The following is a 14,371-nucleotide window of genomic DNA, read 5'->3' as shown; positions in this document are numbered from 1 at the left end:
TGAACGAGTCTAGCAAGTTCATAGACCCTCATTGGTGGTGCTCAGCCTAGAGATGTGACAGGATGAGCAGGCAGAAATAGGAGCCACCATCAAGAATAATTTGACCCAGATCAAAGTTTCTCCTTCTCTTGCTACAAGGGTCCAGATGGACATGATCAGGGGATATCCATGTCCCTGAATGGGGAGCTTATGACTTAAACATTAGGGTAGAATTGCAGCCAGTGTCTCAGCAAGACTGGGAGCTCGAACAGAGGTTCCTGTCATGCTCCCCATCAGGATCTCCATTTTGCTACCAAAGCAGAATACAAGTGATGGATAAAGGTGAATAAAGGCTGATATTAAAGGTTGATTTACAGTAGAATGATAAAAAAAGGATGCAGAATTATGAAGTGACTGGAGTATTAGTTTTCTCTTCTTGATCAGCAATCAGATTTTGATGCTGATTTTGATCAGATGAGCCAAGAACTGCCGATTTTGAGATTTGTCTGATTTCCATTCTGATTTGCTGGTAGTTTCATTTTGGTTCTTGATCATCAATGCCTAGTTGTTTATTCTATATTAGAGGAGTTGCATGTGACAGGCTGCCAAAATGAAGCACGTGATCAGTGTAGCAGGAAAGGATGGGATGGATCCTGCAAAGCTAGAACAGCAGTGGTGCGGACAGGGTTCATCCTCTAAATGTCCCCTTATTCTTGCTTCTGTGCTTGGTTCCTTAAAATTTCACAAAGTTCACTCTCTCCAAGTAATTCTTTTTGGGTGGTCATTTGTCTGAGCCTTCCCATTTAATGGAAGTCCTAAACTTTAGTTTTTAGCACTTTCACTAATTTGCTGCTCTGACCAGTTTCTCCATCAGACCCAAAAGACTTGGAAGAAAAGTTAATCTCATTAGGTGAATTGTGTTTAATCTCATTAGGTGAATTGTGTAGTTGCAATTTGTGAGGTAAAATTTTGTTTCCTTTTGATACAGAGTAACTGGGGAGTTTAAGTGGTTTTGTCTTCTGCTTTCTTTAAAAAAAAAGAAGAGTATAAAAATGACTGTGGCTCAGAAGATTTCTTTTCTCTGACTGTTAATGGAACACTGGCTAATAATTATGCTTTTCTTATTGCTCCATTTTAACTAAATAAAATATTATTGCTGAAAATAGATCTATGGATTATTGTCAAACTAAATAGGACTTTAAAATCAGTCCTTTTGATGTACACCATTGATGTTTGCACAGAGATATTTATGTCTTTCACTGACATTTCCATGATGTTTTTCACCTCAAAATTAAGCATGAAAAAGATCTAGCTAATAATAGATTTTAAAATGTTGTCTTGATAAAGCTCAGTAACTGTAAGTCATTCTATCAGTCCAGGATAAGATGCAACCTTTACTACAACTATAAGATTCCTAAACTCATCTGCCAGGAAAAGAAAGGTTTATTTCTGTACTAGCTCTCTAAAAGTGTTTTGATTCAAAATTTTTGAAAATATTTGCAAATTTTCTTGGTAGGCTAAGCATCACACTTCACCACCAATGATTTATGATAACAGTGAATACAGGTTCCACATGCTTCACATACTCTCTGGTCTGCTATTTCTTAGTAACCAAGATTTTACAATGGTATTACTATTATTAGAGACCTGGAATACTTCCAGAGGTTATTCTGACATCAAAAGAATGACAAAGTCACACATGACTGATGTCCACTTCCTGGAGAGCAGGATATTATTAATTATGTTAATGACAACACTACGAATATTTTTTTACATCCAAATCATAAATTAAATAACCTTCTTAAAAGAGAAGTCGAGGACAATGGCACATTAAATCCTTGTCACAATAAAACCATCTACCACAACGGTTTCTGCCATTCTTCATGGAGTGTGCACTGTTGCATAGTAGGATTCTCAAATTGCTTAGGATGATCTTGGAATCACTATGGTTTAGAAATCAACATTTTTTTTCTCTTTAGCTAATATTTATTTCCTCTTCTGAATAGTTTTGATGAGCTGATTGTGTTTAACTAAGAAAAGGAAGAATGGAGAGTTAAAATCGTTTGAGGGGTTTATTCACTTTTGTCTTAGTTTGTATTTGAAAAGGCTGTATATTATTATAGGAATTATATATTAGAATTGAAATATTATTAACATAATTAGTAATTGGTTCTTTGCTATACAGACATTTCTCTGCCCACAATCCTATAGATAGTTCTCAGACAAGAAGCTGAGGGGTTTTTTTGTGAAGCTTTCTAAAGTTTGTGGCCTACAGGCAAAAAATGTGGTTATTTTTGTAAAAAAAAAAATACTTGTGAGATAGCCAGTCATGTTGTGCATGCCAGGAGCTGAGTATATGAAATCTCCTTGTTGCCAGTCACTGACTCCCCTCACAGGGCTCAGTGGATCTGGGAAAACCCTCTCTTGTGATACATCTCTCCATGCAGGACCATAACTCTTCTCATGGGCACCCTTGAAGCTCTATGCCACCACATCCCACTCAACATGCTGCCAACTTCATTGCTGGCTGTATTAATTTTCCATGTTCATGGTACTAAGATCCTCTTGTTTATTCTCTGTGGGCATTTTTTTGGTTTTGTTTATCAGTCTCTAATTTTTAGTGCATTTTTGTGTCAGATATTGTAAGTTATTTAGGTTTTTTGGGGTTTTTTTTAATGGCATTTTTCATTGACATTAAATTTCTCCGTGGTTTTGCAGGGAGCAGAAAAGGCCTTGCTGTGCAAGCACTGGCCAGCATTAATGAAACATAACAATAAGAGTAGAAATTGAAGTGACTAGCTGGTTACATTTTCAGATTTATTATGCTGAATATTGAGACATTTTGTCAGCTAGCATGAAGAAGGCTCCAGAAATGTCCACCTACTCTGTGTAATAGCAAATTGCTGGAGTTGAAGAAAGAAGCTGAATCTGTAAATATTTTATTACATTTTGGTGAGATAATATTTGGTGAATCATCTTTCACTAGAGAAATATTCCAGATGGAGGAATTATTTGAAATCATTCTTACAGTGAGAATGCTTCCTGGGCATTTCTACCACTGTCAGTCGAGGGAGTACCAAACAATGAAATAAAAAACCATCCTAGCAGTAAATTCCAGTGTAATCAAATTAAAGTTGATAATTTTCTAAAACAGAAATCAATAACTCCTTGTATTTTTGTATGTATCATAATCTGTATGATTATTACTTCCTAAAGCCAGATCTCATGCTTAAAAATACTTGTATTTATGGAAGAAGGAGATTTTTGTGCATCCAAGATTCACATGGCTTTTCATCAAAACTACAACTGTCCTATGCTCTACTGACAAAAGATAAGAACACAATTTTTGAACTAATTGAACTATTTTTTCAGCTGAAACCTGGTGTTTTTGGATCTTGAGTTGAAGAGCAGCTGTGAGGTATCTGAGCATGGTTCCTAAACCCTGACTAGTCAGGACAACTGATTCAAAATAATCTTTCATTCTCATGAGGAATCATGCTTATTTCAGTTTCAAATTATTTTTAAGTGTACATATGGCTTGTGGAAAAGTAGCAGAGACAAAATATCTCTGGTTAGCATGCTAGCTGGTTAGCTGCTTAAAATCTGAGGTTTTATACAGAGATAACACTTTTAATTTTCTTTTGGACACTGAATGTGTATATATCATTATGGAATTCTGTTCAATTTTGCTGTTTTCAATGTAGCAGGAGGGATATGAAAAATAAGTACCAAAGTGTGGAGAATTCTAATACAATTTCCATCACATTTTGCAGTACTTTCAAGGAAAAGGGATCAATGATAGAGTATGCTGTGGGGAAGGGAAAAAGCCTGATTTTGCAGTGTCTCAGCCCTAGCTTTCTGTGTTGGCACACACAGCAATACCTCTGAGCAGGAGGGGAATTTGTCCACCCAGCTGGTGGTGCTATAGAAAGAGAAGGGACCACGGGGTCCGCACCTGGGCTTGGTGAGGGTGAGGATGGTTGAGCATTTACAGCCTGCAGAAAGCCTATGCTAATGAATTCTTTTCTCTGCATCTCACGTATTTATTTTCTTAACCTTCCAAATCAGTGGAGAGGTAGAGTGAAATTTACCTGGTTCTTTGAATTATCAGTGTCCTGAGTGGAGCATTTTGTTGGAGTCTTTCAGAAATTTTCTGGCAGTTCTGCTGCTCTGAACCTTTCAGCACAGGAGCAGCAGGAGATGTGTTAATCACGTAATGAAGAGCTCTTTGACAATACAAATTGCCCTATGGGCAACATCTGTTAAATGGCAAAGGTGACACAAAGCAGAGTGAAATACAGTGTATCCAGCCAAAATCAGTGCCTCAGATTAGTTTGTGTCTGTTACAGGGGATTATGCTTGGCATCACCAATGGGCAGCTCGCTCTAAGGGACACTGGAGGTCTGGCTGTTGACTAGCTCACACAGTTGCCTCCATTTACCTCGTCTTTTTCTGATCTCTTACATTGCCAAGCAGTTGTAACAAAAATTCTTCTCCCTGTAAAACTTCCTTTGTCTGTCATTCCTGTGTCAAGTGTCCTGGGAATGCCAGTCCTTGTCTTTGTAAAAACTAACCCCTCCCTGGAAACTGTGCTTTGCCTACCTTTTCTTGATGAACCCTTACAACCCTTTCCATTCCCACACTTACTCTTTATCTTTGCAAATTAGATCAGAAATACTTAGAACAAAGAGAATGATAATCTTTAGAGGAAAAAAAAAACCACATTTCCTATGCCTTGACATTAGTCTGATCATCATATATTAAGGCATTTACCAACTTTGGGATGATTATGGGCAGCAGTGGTACTGAAGTTGTAGTGGCTTAAAATGACTATATTTGTGTTTTCTATAAGGCTCTGTTTCAAAGAATAACAGATAACTAGCCAAAGCATTTGACCACATGCAATGCCAAATAAGCATTTAGTAAAATTAAATAATTAAGGCAAAAACTTTCAGGGTAGCTGAAAACCACTCCATTGAACACTGGGAAGTTGTTAGGGATAGACCATGTCTAAAATGTCTAAAATAACTTTTTATAGTATAATATTTTAAGCATTTATCTTATGCTTAGCCTTTACAGTAGTATTCAAAGTCTCAATAATATTATGCTATTACATCATAGTAAAGATTTTAACACTTGACAAATCTTAATTTTCTCCAGCAACTGCAATATAATGTTTCTTTAGTTTGGTGCATGCTAATAAGTTAAAAAACAAAAGCTTCAACACATTTGATCATGGGACAACTTTTATAGCACCTGGCTGCTGAAACTTGATGGGCTCCATCTCTCTGTTAAGAGCAGAAGGATTTTAGCTCATGAACTGGCAGAACTCATTGAGAGGGCTTTAAACTAGGTTTGAAGGGGGAAGGGAATGCAGCTGGGCTCTCTGTAAGCAGGCCCAAGGGTGGTAAACCTGAGTTAGGGGTGAGATCAGTAGCCCAGCTGAGGTGCATGTACACCAATGCACACAGCAAGGGTAATAAACAAGAGGAGCTGGAGGCTGTGGTGCAGCAGCAGAGCTGTGATGTAGTTGCCATCACAGAAACATGGTGGGATGACTCACATAGCTGGAATGCTGCACTGGATGGCTACAAGCTCTTCAGAAGAGAGAGGAAAGGGAAAAGAGGTGGAGGAGTGGCACTTTATATTAGTGAGGCTTTTGATGCCATGGGTGTTGAAACTAATGATGATGAAGTTGAATACCTGTGGGTAAGAATTAAGGGGAAGGCCAACAAGGCTGCCATCCTACTGGGAGTCTCTTATTGTCCACCAAACCAGGAAGAAGAGGTGGACAACTTATTCTACAACAAGTAGCTGGAAAATGTTTCAGGATCACTAGCTCTTGTTCTTGTAGGTGACTTTACCCTACCAGACATCTGCTGGGAACTTAATGCAGCAGAAAAGAGGCAGACCAGGGAGTTTTTAGAGTGTGTGGAGGACAAGTTTTTGTCACAGCTGGTGAGTGAGGCCACCAGGGGACAGAATATGTTAGATCTGTTGTTTGCAAATAGAGATGGGATGGCAAGAGTGATCCCTTGAGAGGTTTCCTAGAGCAGAGGCTAGACAGAATTAAAAGAATAAAGTAGGTATTTATTAAAAAGGCCTTCAAAGGATACACCTTGGGCAGTACAAGAGCCTGGCTGAGGCTACACCCAAGGTGGATGCCCAGTCACAAGTTTCCACACTTTTATAAGTTTTGATTCATTTACATATTGGGGTTAATTGTCCAATTCAGTTTATGGAGTCCATTCCTCCCAGTCTGCTCTCCTCAACTCACTGTTGTTTGCACTTTTTGGGCCTGAGGCTGTAACAGTATGCTTGGTTCTCAGGCTGGAAAAGGATTGTTTTGTCTAACTCAACTCTGAAGAGGTCTTGCTAACACTTTATATGAAGCTCAGAGTTATATACTAATTGAGTACAGAATCTGGAAAATATAAAAGCTAAAACTTAAGGCATCAGGAGATGTGGTGGTTGGAGGCCACTTGGGGCAGAGTGATCATGAAGTTATAGAGTTCTCAATATTTGATGATATCAGGAGGAACATCAATAAGATTTTTACATTGGACTTCTAGAGGGCAGACTTTGGCCTATTTAGGAGACTCATTCAGAGAGTTCTTCCTTGGAAAGCAGCCCTTACAAACAAAGGAGTCCAGGAAAGGTGGGCATGCTTCAAAACAGACCTTGAGGGCACAGGAACAGACTGTCCCTGTGTGCTGAAAGATGAGTCGATGAGGCAGATGTCCAGCCTGGATGGGCAAGGAGGTTTTGAAGGAACTTGGAATAAAAAGAGGATCTTTGGGAGGGTCAGGCCTCTCAGGGCATATTGAAGTGGGTTGCTAGGACATGTAGGAAAAAAATTAGGGAGGCCAAAGCTCAGTTCAAACTTAATTTGGCAACTTTTGTAAAGGATAATAAAAAATGTTTTTTACAAATATATTAATGCAAAAGGTAAGACCAACCTTTGTTCTCTACTGGATGCAGGAGGGAGCTTAGTAACTGCAGGTGAGGAGGAGGTAGAAATGCTTAATGTCTTCTTTGCCTCAATCTTTAGTGGGAAGATGGCTTGTCCTCAGGATAACTCTCCTCCTGGGTTAGTAGATGATGTCAGGAAACAGAATGTCCTAATTTGCAACTTGTAATATTTTGGAAAACAAGATTTCTCACCCCTCTCTTTTGCTTCTGACTTACCCATTTTTTTGGCCACTGGCAGTATGTCCAGTGCAATTATAGCAAGTGACAGTACATTTGATTTCCAGCTGTATTAGTAAGTGTGGAATTTCTGGTTGTTGTGCTATAAGCAGCTTGTTGTTATCAAGAAGAAAAGTTTGGAAGCTTACACAGGATTAATTAAAATCAATGAAGGATTTAAAAGTGAACACTGAAATTATTGCTGGAGAAATATAATTAACAAAGTAAATTGCATCCTAAAATGGCCCCAGATCAGCCCACAGAGGCCCAGTACGAGCCCTCACTGGTGAGGAAGTCAGAAATATTTTGTGAGAGCTAAAAGAAGGCAGCAACAGAAAACCATCCTACTGGAACCACCCTACCAATGGCACAGACTCACATTAAGAGGCTATTTAGTTGCTTAGCTTTACATGTCACCACCAGCATTATTGAAAATGTAAATGTAATTCCTCTTTCTTCTTGATGTTGAGTTTCTCTGTTGTTGTATCCAAAGCCACAAACCACCCATGATTTCCATTTCCTGTCTGTATTTCTAGCTGTTGAATAGTATGAAAAACACATGAATAAACGTATGTAAGGCTTTCTATATTCATTACGTCAGACCAAGTATTCTAATTTCACCAATTGGGATCTGTCAAGTAAAATTCTGCACATGGAATTTTTTTTTGTCTCTGACAGTACAGGGAGTACAGATTTTCTTAATTTCTTTACTGTACTGCAGTGTTCATATGATGACTGTCCATGTCCATCCATCCCCGACTCCTGGAGAATCTTAAGCAAATTCTGCTGCGTGTTTTGCATGATCAACAGTTGGAAAACAGAATGCATGCAAGTGTTGTCTGAGCCACATTATGAAAAATCAGTTGCCCATTGTCAGCCTCTTCATTATATCATCATTCCTTCCTTGGCAACCACCCTGTCTCAAGCCAGTCCTTGAGAGATTCATTACCCTTGCAAATTGTTCAGATTCATATCTGTCTGTTTTCTGAAACCAAAGCCATTGAAATAAATAGATTCCCATGGATCTTTGTCGGTTTTCAATTGAGACTTTAATTTTTTCAGTTGCTTCTCACTCCTCCTTACAGTCTTGGCCTTGGCTGCATTCCCTCCCTTTCCCCTTCCTTCTGTCAATGTTGTCACTGGGCTGTGACGTCCCCAGTCTTCAAGCTTTTTCATGCATATGCCTGTTGCTGAGGAGATGGTTCCAGGTGTGAGCAGTGGAAGGAAGCATTCAGAATTTCTTCTAAAATAATAGAAAATAATTCACCAGAGGTTTATGGAGGTTTTCCTTGCCATAGGTTGAAGTGATAATTTTGTCACAAAGCTTAAATTTAATGACAGGACATGTCAGGAAAAACTGTAAAAATAAAAAAAAAAGAGCTTTTTGTTGTTTTCATGGAAAGCTTACCTCAAAACTACATTTGTTTTCACATGTTTTAGTTCCATTTACTTTTAGGAGCTTCTTCATAGGTGATTATCCTAGACAGGACTTTTATTTTAGAGCTACTACCCCTAGGCCATAACACTTCAACAATTTCACATGTTATGTGTGTCATTTTGTCAGGGACGCTACATCAGCCTGGAAAAGCAGCTTGTTGACATGTCTTTCTAGTGTGTTTCCAGGAAATGATAAGGAAGCCAGAATCACTAGCATGGGTTTCTCAGCCTGCCTCACTCACCAGTGCTGGTCTCAAGTGTTAACTAGGGGATAAATAGACATCTCCATAAAGGGCCATCGGTGAAAATGCTGCTTCTCCTCCAAGAGCTTGTGGATTCAATACTGCCTTGCCTTGCCAGAGGCAACATTGGTATAACTCTTCAGTCGGGGTCTGCCCCGCAATTTGTGCTAGAAGTGTTTTATCTTCACCCATTACTGTACTGCAAAATCTGTGCAGGCTGAAGTGTAGCCTATAACTCTGCTTTTAACCACCCTGAAAAAAGGAAATCCAGACTCTATAACCTGCATCATGACCCATGATGCCTGGGGCTGCTTACCTAGAAAAATCTTTTTGTAGCTATTTGCTCAAGTAGAAATGGTGACTTTTTGACTTCAAGCTGCAGCACGTGGCAGTCTGGTACGTGCCTGCACATCTGAGAGCAGAGAGAGTCTAAAAGCTGTTGGAGAGGGCATGAATGGTGACTGTTTTAAGAATCAAGGGCTTAACTTAAAAACTGCTGTTTCTCAAAGACATAAATGCTTATTATTTAACAACTGAAGGGCAATAGCTGCAATAATCTTAAATCCCGAGCTGAATGACAGTAGATGTGTGATTTCACATATCTCACTTGTTAGATGTAAGTGATGCCAAATAAAGCAAGGCGTTATTTGGCAATGACTTAATAGAGCAATAAAGGTCATCAGTCCATTCTTTTTTTTACAGCAGTTTATGTTCTGCTTTGATTTCCTGCTTAATGTGGAGGATGCATGAAATATAATGGAATAGAATTATCTATGGAGAATTTACCAAGATTTTTAAGCTTCATCTCTCTTGATCCTACACACTAAAATAAATACTTTACTTCTTTCAAGTAGATTTCTATGTAGTGTTATTGGGTGGTCATACAGATATGAGTGAATTTTACTTTCTTCTTCCTACTCCCTGATTTCTACCTCTCTCACAATTGCATCAGAACCAATATTTTAAGGGAAAATAATTTGTTTCTTAGTTGACAACCTGAATTTATCCCCTAAGAGGGGCACTGTAAACCATTAGACCCAGAGCCTTTTGAGCCTCCTTCATGATCAGAGCAATTACTGTGTGAATTTTATACCTACTTTCTTATCTGAATAATACACTCCTACCTGTGCCTACTGCTGCCCTTTGTCCACCTTAAAGGCTGTGAGCTGTACCTGTTTTCAAGTGTTAGAGCAAGGTTAGGACAGCAAAGACATTGCTTGCCTTAATTATAAAAATCAATGTCTACGTTTTTGTGAAAAAATCTTCAGGCCTCTTTTGAAGCAAGTTTTGTTCTTAGTCATCATGCTAAATTTTGGGGTTTTTTTAAATAGTGATGTGAAAGATCAACCTTTTTTTTGCTTTGGAGGACACATGCTTGCACTGCCCTAAAACATCCAGCCATCAGATTGATTAGGTACATGAACATTTCTCTTTATGAAGAGTTTCTGACTTTTTACAAATGTTTTCTTTTTTTTTTTTCTGTGCTTCTTCAGCTGTAGCATTTTGTTATAGCAAAATAGCAATTTTATTCATGAATTCCAACTCCTAGTATGACCATGGACTTTTGATAACAGAGAGACAAGAAAGTTGTGCATTCAGCTGTGAAAATGTCCAAGGAATAATACTTGACATTGCTTCATATGTATTCACTCAAAAAATAGTGAAAAAATTTGGTGGAGCAGTTTGCATCCTCTGCTATTTCTCAGGATGCATAGCACTTTTAAATCTAGCCCTAGACTGTCAATTGCATAATACATTTATTACAGTTTTTATAAATGGGATTTTCATTTATTTCCATTGAGGGGGGTGAGAACAGAACAGATTTTTATGAGGCATTCAGCTGGTTTTACCCTGCATAAGGAGGAACTCAAGGAATTCTTAGCAAATATGCTCTGGGCATATGGGCATTTGGAAGGTGTGTTTGGGGTCATTTAAATGCTGTTCTCACTGCTAGCTGTGTTTGGCTTATTTTATCATCACTGGCATTTCTTAAGAAAACACAATTTTGCTTAAATGGAACACAAATAATATTGATCCATAATACACATTTTAAAAGAATGAGACTGACAGTGCAATTATCAATTTTTCCACTAGGTTTAACTACATTTTATGTAGACCACAAAAGAATGGTAATGTGCGTTTTCTGTGGTAAATTATGTATTTGGCTTACTGTGAAATAATAATAATTTTAAAAAGGAAGCAAATATTAGTTGTGTCCTTTATCCATATAAATATATATTTTTGAGTTCAGGTAAGGGGAAGACTCTAGTTTGGAAATTTTCCTGTATATGTTCAGAAACAACCTATTTCTATTGCATATGCTTGTTAAGAGTAGAGAGAGAGGAAGAAGATGAATTATCAAGAGTCTCATATGGCGTTTTCTTTTCACAGGTATTGAAAATACTTACCCTCCAAGCAAAAATTAAGTACTGGCTGGGCAGTCAAGAATATTCTTAAATATTTCTGAGGCTGAAATGTAGTTGTTTTGAAGTATAGCACTGTTGACATTTTGTTTTCTTTTAAATGTAGTTATTTTGGCAGTCAGTATTATAGATATTAAAGGTCAGTTCCACTCATAAAAGCACTTTAAACTTATCAAATATTTGAAAACTAATCAGGCATGTTTTTTATTCAGTCCCTCCCATTTAGATGTCTGGTTTTTTTCTGATATGTATACAATTTTTTATTTTTACCTTGTAGTCAAATTATCAGGATGCCATAGTCATGTAGGTTTTTCCTAGTTTTGTTTCTGGATGTTTTCTTGTGAAATGTAATATAAGCACCATTATGAACTTGCAGTTCCTCTTGGGTCACTCAGATTCTCTGCTGTTTGCATCTTCTAGAAAACTGTTCCATGAGAAAGGCCATTTCAGCCTTGCTCCTTTAGATGAGGATCACTGATATTAAGGATGAATTGTAGCTTCAGTCCCTTCCATAGAGGCTTGGGAGGTGTGGTCTTGTTGACATGGTCACATGAAATTGTTATCTAATAGAGACTTTTCTTGGTCTTGCAAAGCCAACAACCTTAGAAGACTGTCAGCTGTATTAAATCAGTTCTTCTTTTACACAATCCAAAAGTAGGTTTGGTTTCTTTTCTTCTTCTGTTTTAGAAAAACTAGTGCAATGGTTTAGATTCAGAAGGAAGGACTGGACTCCAGCTTTAAAATCCTGGAGCTACTGTCTTTTGCTACCAAAGGCCTAGCATTACGAAGGCATGGTCCAACTTCAACAAATTTCTAAAATGAGCTCTCCCCTACTGATGATGCCGTCTGTGACAGATAGTTGGAAGGTCAGAGGGTTCTATAGGCTCCATAGGTGTCTTTTTGCTGGGTGCATACCGACTTCTGTGTGTTCTCCAGCACTGCCATATCATTGCCCTCAGCAGGAATTTGGCTCCCCTGGACAAGTCAGCAGCTCTGCCCACTGCAGAGCAAGCACCAGCACAGTGTTGGTGGGCAGCTCATTGGTGCACTTTAATGCATTACTGTCTGATTAACGTGCCCATTAATTGCACCACACCAGAGGAGCTGCTCTGGAGGAGAACAGTGGTTGTGTCTGAGCAATTAACCTGTGCATTGTGATATTATGGAAAATAACTTTGTCATCTCAATACAAAATAGGGACAGTGTGGAATGACATTCTGTTCAGCAGGCAATCAACTTGTTCTTTAAGCCAGCAGGCACTGAAAGTGTGTTTATTGGACAGCAATGTGAAGCAGGTGGGCTCAAAAGATAACAGTGTGCTGGAAGAATCTGCTATGTAAGGAGCAGAAGAAAGGAGAGCCCATTTTAAATAGGTTTACAGAGATCTTGTCATCTCATCACTATTTTCTAGGACAGACTAGCATTGCTATATAACATTTTGACTTTAAATAATATAATGTCACTCCTTCAGTGTGTTTCAGAATTTTTTTTCTGTGGGTTTTTTTGTTTGTTTTTTTGGATGGGTGTTTGAGGATTTTTTTATTGGGTTTTGTTTGTTTGGGGTTTTTTTTCAGGGTGAGGGGGATTGTAGGGTTTTTGGGGTTTTTTTGAGGCAGGGAGACTACCTTTAAACTTATATCCCTAGCTTCCAACCAACTGGGACTGTGCATTTAAGAATACGATTTTTAGTTATGACTCAAGAGATCAATCAAAAGACAAATCTTTTGTCCTCACATCTTTCTGTGCATATAAGTATTACCATGCCTTCTTTGGGCTCATATTTTGGAGTAATGAGATAAATCCTGGCATGACAGAAATCTGCCTAACTTTTTAACTTGGTGAAACCTCATTCTAATGGGCAAGCCAGTATGAAATCCTCAGCCAGTTCAACTAGGATCTCTTGTGGGTTGGTACCAAAAAAAAAAAAAAAAAACAAAACACCAAAAAAAAACCCAAAGAAGGTTCATTTTCTTTCTAAAGATAATGTCCTGTGTAGGTTCAGTGTGTCCTGAGAAGTCTGCCTGGCTTTAATATTGAATGGCCATCCTTTGTGGAAAGAGGCAATAGCTGATTCTGGCAGCTAGCCTGTGTCCAGATACAGCTTACAGGAATTCCTGGATCAGCACAGTATTGAAATGTGACCTTCTGTGACCATGATAAAATTCACAAATAATTTTATTTATCTGGTTAATTTTTGCCAGAGGGAAAGAAAAAGGAAAAAGACCACAATGCTATAATTTCTGGGAATATGAGGAAATGTGTCTTGATATACGTGCATATCCTTGTAGATATTTGTGACATCAGGATTATGAAAAATGCAAATTTCTTGTTGCAATTGCTCCAAAGCCACGGTGATCAGAGGTATAAACCCATTTTTAAGAGATTTATAATGGTTGCTGTATGACTAGGCAGAAAAGTTATGTTACCAGATTGCTACAAGTCATAAAACTATGATGAAAATTTTCAGAGTTTTCTATTGAAACATTATTTTGTTTTCTCTGACATTTCCAACAATAATTCTGAATTTTAGTTGCACATTTGAGTCTGTGTTCTTTGATGAAATTGCTTGTAGATTTTCTTCTGCATGATCATGAGTGTCAAGTTGGTTTTGTTGTCTGAAAGGAGGAGCAAAAGCAGTGATCAATTCATCAGCTTTTCAAAAACTGTTTTCTCTTTTGAATTTAAACCTGGGTATTTCTGGCTTCTAGTTGCTTTTTATCTTTTATTTTTTCACATAAATTTTAATTTCATAAAGATGAATCAATGAATACATTCTTGGTCTTATTCCATTAATCTCTAAACATCTTATCCCATTAATAGTTCACACCTTCAACCTGATTTGTCTCTTCCTGTCTCTCTTCACTTTGTTGTCTTCTTGCTGTTACTTTGGCCTGTTCTGTATATTGTTTCTATGTAAGAATGCTCCCACTCAGGAGCCACTGCCTATATTTCAGCATATTCTCAAACTTTAAAACAGAGGTTGAAACTACCTTATAGCTGAAACTCCACATTGTGCCCTCAAAATCTTTAGGAGAGCCACTATTGACTTTGGCAAGAGTAGGAATCAATATGTGATGCAGTTTAGCCTCATCCTCTTATTGT

General features: G+C 38.0%; 1 protein-coding gene across 1 annotated transcript in view; it reads left to right on the top strand.

Moving 5' to 3' along the window:
- PLXDC2 (plexin domain containing 2) overlaps positions 1-14,371 on the top strand; it is a 243,599-nt gene that overhangs the window by 139,720 nt on the left and 89,508 nt on the right. The window lies entirely within an intron of this gene.

The sequence above is a fragment of the Cinclus cinclus genome, chromosome 1, assembly GCF_963662255.1.
Source record: "Cinclus cinclus chromosome 1, bCinCin1.1, whole genome shotgun sequence".
NCBI classification, from domain to species: domain Eukaryota; kingdom Metazoa; phylum Chordata; class Aves; order Passeriformes; family Cinclidae; genus Cinclus; species Cinclus cinclus.
The sequence above is the reverse complement of the archived record's forward strand: the minus strand, read 5'-3'. Positions and strand labels throughout refer to the sequence as shown.